At 36.0% G+C, this 5,324-nt stretch overlaps 1 pseudogene; it reads left to right on the top strand.

Annotated features, from left to right (window-relative positions):
- Positions 1–838: 838 nt before the first annotated feature.
- On the top strand, positions 839–938 carry LOC113331659 (annotated as a pseudogene).
- Positions 939–5,324: the final 4,386 nt, after the last annotated feature.

Below are 5,324 nucleotides of genomic sequence, written 5' to 3'. Positions count from 1 at the left end.
TGTCTACTACTCTACCACTCCTAAGGGTTCTAATAGCATTCAACTGATTTGATGGTGTTGAACCTACTTCATGAGATCCTCTAGGGTTGGGTTGAGTTTGACTAGGAAACTTACCTCTTTCTCTTAAAGACTCATTTATATGACTAACCTGGGTTTTCAACTCAGAAATAGCCTGAGAGTTAGCCTGTCCTATTCTCTTATTTTCTTCTATACCTTGAGCAACAGATTGCTGAAACTGCATAGTGTTACGAGTTAACAAAGCAAGAGACTCTTCTAAACTCATAATCTTCGTATCCGGAGGGTTCTGAAACTGTGCCGGGGCTGAAGGATTCTTAGTATAGCCAAAACCTGGGGGAGCTTGAGAGTTACTAGACTGACCTTGATTCTGTCCCTTAGACCACGAAAGGTTGGGATGGTTTCTCCAGCCAGGATTATAGGTTTCTGAATATGGGTCAAACTTCTGACGTTATCAAACCTAGTGTTATTATAGAGAGCATTGGCTTGATGTTCAACAATATTGCCTTCCCAAAAAGGCTCTATTCTACCACTAGTATGACCCACTTCTAAAGCTTCTAACCTTTTTGCTATAACATCAATTTTGGCATCTGATTCGTAACTTTCTTCTACCCTATTAACGTTTCCTCTGCCTAGAAGAATTGTTTTCTGGGGTACCCTATTACTTTCCCATTGTTGGGTCTTTTCGGCTATTTCATGCAAGTATGTCATCGCATTATCAACTGTTTGGTTTTCAAACCCACCTGTACACATGGACTCTACTGTAGTTGTGGTGGGATAATCTAAACCCTCATAAAGGATCTGAACTAACCTAACCTTTTCTAAACCATGATGAGGACATTGGGCTAATAAATCATTGAAACTTTCCAAATACCTATACAAAGATTCTCCCTCCTGTTGTGTAAACGTGCAGATTTGCGTCCTAATAGACGAGGTTTTGTGCCTAGGGAAAAACTTGTTCAAAAAGGCGGATGTAAGTTGTTCATAAGTTTCAATTGATTCGGAAGCCAAACTATACAGCCACGACTTGGCTTTATCTTTTAAGGAAAAGGGGAATAACCTGAGTTTTAAAGCATCATCATCGAGGTTTCTAATTTTCAGGGTACTACAAATTTCCTCAAAGTCCCTAACATGGAAATAGGGGTTTTCATTTTCTTTTCCTAAAAAGATTGGGAGCAACTGTAAGGTTCCAGGCTTAAGTTCATAATTTGCTTCAGTTTCAGGTAACTTGCTACACGAAGAACAGACTCACATAGTCAGTCGTTCTTTAGCAGTCTTAAATAACAATACCAGTGTCGTTCTTTTACAGCAGTAAAGGCTTATCGTTTACAACAGTCTTCAATAGCACTTACCCCTTTGTAACAGTGACGCTGTAACACTTCTACAACATTGCTAATTCCTGTTTCATCTTATATACACAATAAAAACACCTATTTTAGCCATGAATTTATCTTGTGAGTGTGTTTTTGGGATGAGGAGCTAAACCAATCCCAGGGGTGATGGAGGAAGCCATTCTTCCAAAAGTTATGTGGTAAAATTCATTTAAATTCATTTATGCAATCCTTTTATGATTAATTGCACCGAATGAAAATTGAATAAATGATTTTTATTAATTAATTGTGTTTTGTCTTGATGAAATATGCTTGGTTTATTGCTTTTGATACTTCATGCTTGCGATTAACAATGGATGTTTTGAAAATATGATTTAGGCAATGATTAGAATCACAATTGTTTTTGATTTGAATTATAATGTCTAGAATTGCATGATAATAATTATTATTGAATCACATGAATTTTGGTGAATGGTGAAATCCTAAACCCTGGTCTTTCCATAATATTTACATAATTTTGAATTTTGAATTTGTTTTATCTTTTATTTTTAATTTAAATCTAAAAAATTATTTTCTTCACAAGTATGAAAAGACCCAGTTTTACCACTATTACTACAACCATTTTGAAAAACCATCAAATTTTTGGCGCCGCTGCCGGGGATTTGTGTTTAGGTAGAATTTTTAGGTTTTTATTATTTTTTATTATTCCATTTGTTCTTTTTACGTCTCTTTGGTTGTGTCTTTGTATTACAGGTTTGAAGTTGGATACTAAAGACCTTGGAATCAAAGCTTAAAGCTAAAAGAGAAGGAAAAAAGACAAAGCAAAAAAAAAAAAAAAAAAAAAAGAGAGAATTATTATTTAAGAGACTTTTCATTTTTTTATATTATATTATTATTTATTTTTTTTCTTTTTTTTTTCTTTTCTTTAGACTGGACAATCGGGACATTATTATTATTTTTTTAAAACCCTACGGAAGGGTTATATATAAATATATATATATACATATATAAACTGTTTGCAGGGAAGGACGAAGATTACTATATCGTCTCGGCCCCTCGGGTTCGTACATGACATAGGAGTCGTGGCCCGAGTCGACTTCAATGGTTCATCCCTCGTCTGGTATGGGAGGTAAGTCCATCGAAACACTCGCGAATATCCTGTAAGCGAGTTACTGTATTCCTTAAGGTGGTTCATTGATTGAGGACGAATTTGGACTGTTTTTAAATTCCTAGTAAAGGGCAAGGCCTGGCCAATACAAGATAAGGGTTCGGATTTCATCACCGCTCCATTCTTGCCCGCCTTAGGAAAACGAAACTTAACGCGAACCCAAGCTTTAAAATTTGGAATAGAACGAGACTGATAGGGTAACGATATTAATAGGAAACTCGTTCGAAAAATATTGGTTGCTCTTTAAGCACACTTCAAAGTTCATGATGGTTTCTGTGAGTTGAATGCGTGACTGCGCCGCCTTCTAATGCGGTGAGGCCTTGGGTATCAAAGCTCTACTAAGCTTCCCTCGCCTCGATTCAACTTACATTAGCTCGGATTGATTCCAGAGGGGTGTGCTCAAATTGTAACGAATTCCTTTTCGAAGGAATAGAAGCTGGTCTAGAAAACAATCTAAGTGGATCCATCATGCTTTTTGTTTGATAGATTCTATAGGTTTGATTTGGTCGAGTCAGTCTTGTTTGTGATTGTGTAGAATTCCCTTGCAATTAAGAATGTCGAACTGGTATGACAAAAGCCAATACAATGAGTATCGATCTGAATTTGAATATGGACATCATCATTTTTATGACCATGGTGGGAATAGTAGTTGGGAACGCCAACCTTTTCAAGGTTATGGTTCATACCATGGTGAGCCCAATTACTATCCACACGCGAATTGGTCTTACGAGCAAGAAAATCAGGAACACTGTAGTACTGGTTACTCGTTTTTGGAAACTATTCCTGATTATGATATTTCTGAACCTGTTCCATCTCTAGAAGAGACCCAAAAAATGATTGAAAGGACGTATAAACGTTTAGTTGCAATGAATAGTTCAAAAGAAAAGTGTACACGATATTATGAGATGATAAACTAGAGTGGTGAACGTATAAGTGTTATGCTCAGTGAAATTCAGGCACGTCTAGAGGCAGAAAATGAACAGTTGGCTAATGCTGCTCGAAATAATCTAAATTTCCAAAATAGGGTTTCTAATTCTACCCTTGATATCAATAGTGAATATTTGCCTAATTTAGAGGACGAGGCTAGAATAAAAGACACTACTTATTTGGATAAGGTTCAATCATCTTTGTACTATTATGATGATGAGGATAGTAGTAATGAAGAATCTGAAATATGTACGCATAGTGATCAGGAATCTATTCATCCAATTGAGATTTATAATGATTATATTATTTCTAGTTCAAATCCAAATAATTTTTATGATTATTCACCTATTCAAAAGGACGAGGATTTGATTAGGGATACCACCGTTTTAGACGATGTAGTTTTTCCTTTTGATTACGAAGCCGATAGTGGTTTAGAGGAACGGGTTTATTCCGAAAATGTTGTTTTAGAGTCTAGCGACTTAGAAACAATAGTATTAGATGAAGAAGATATACCCGTAGAGATGAGTAAAGATGCACTACCTGATAATAAATTAGAAGAATCAATTGACCATTTTCAAGAATCTAATGATCCAGAAATTAGGGAGAATGTAACTAGTCTATCTAGAGACACTGAAAACTCTAAGTTTGGGGGTGATTATCACCTTCCTAGTGCCTTACCTTTTACCCCCAGAAAGTCCCTTCACTTAGGACTTGATATCTCTGCCTCGACAATTTTACAAGATTACCTTCATACTCGTTTTCCCGAACCTAATGATGTCCAGGAAGAAGTTCAGTCGTTAGAAACCCATCCTCTGGTTGATGTGGTTTGCCCAGGCTATGATCCCCAGATTGACTTTGTTTTCCCACCAAATAGTTTTCTTCCAACTGTGGGAACGTTTATATTCCAAATGTTTTGAATATTAAGTTGTGAGACTAAACCTAAATGCTTTAGGAAAATAGAATCGACACATTTGCTTAAGAATGACCACTACTCTCATTGTGGTCAATTATGTAAGTCAAATATTATTGACTTAGAGGATCTTCATCTATTTAGGTTATTATTGTGCGCTTCTAAGATCATATTTGAGTTTTTCCAGACTCTAGGACCTAATGATTCGGATCCCACCTATGAAGAAATGCAGCCAATGAAAATTTTCTATTTAGACCCTTTCATAGAACCTGAACCTGAACCACAATTAGATATAAATTTCTTAATCAGGAAATTAAGTAAGGGCATGCTAATCTTGTTCACTTTCTTGGTTCATTGCAGTTTCCTTTGGTCAGCTCTATTTAGTTTTGAAGACCCACAGTTATTTCGACTGTTACTTTATGGTTCGAGTTGACTAATCCTTTCCTAAGTCTGGCTGAAGACTTTAAACTTAGCACTTCTTGGGAGGTATCCCATGCTCAAGCGACACGGTAATATCTTTCCTTATCTCTTTTGCTTCATTGGTAACAGTTTCTCCTTGTTCATGCTTTTAATTTCATCTTTAGAACATTGAGGACAATGTTAGATTTAAGTTTGGGGGTATGGGAGAAACATTTTAGTTGCATAATAAATAAACTCCAGAGCCTAGAAATTTATGCCTATTAAGGATTGCACTAACTAATCTAAGTGGATGGAAGCATTTTGGTTGTAGGAGTTGAGGAACCAATCTGATTAGATGCAAACATCTAAAGAGTCTATTCATAAAAGCACAGAGCTCAGGTGTTAGAAATAACATGATAGTTTCATCATATCTCTTTGAGTCCTTTTCACTTCTATTTTTATTTTATTTTTAAACTATGTTTCTCTAGGTGATAGGTGGGGCCCACGATTCAAGTTGTTACCAATGCTAGGGTGAATTAGAGTGATTGAGATACCAAAAAAAAAGGAGATGAAA

Source organism: Papaver somniferum, unplaced genomic scaffold, assembly GCF_003573695.1.
Source record: "Papaver somniferum cultivar HN1 unplaced genomic scaffold, ASM357369v1 unplaced-scaffold_125, whole genome shotgun sequence".
Taxonomy (NCBI): domain Eukaryota; kingdom Viridiplantae; phylum Streptophyta; class Magnoliopsida; order Ranunculales; family Papaveraceae; genus Papaver; species Papaver somniferum.
Note: the sequence above shows the minus strand (reverse complement) of the source record. Positions and strands in the feature narration are given on the sequence as shown.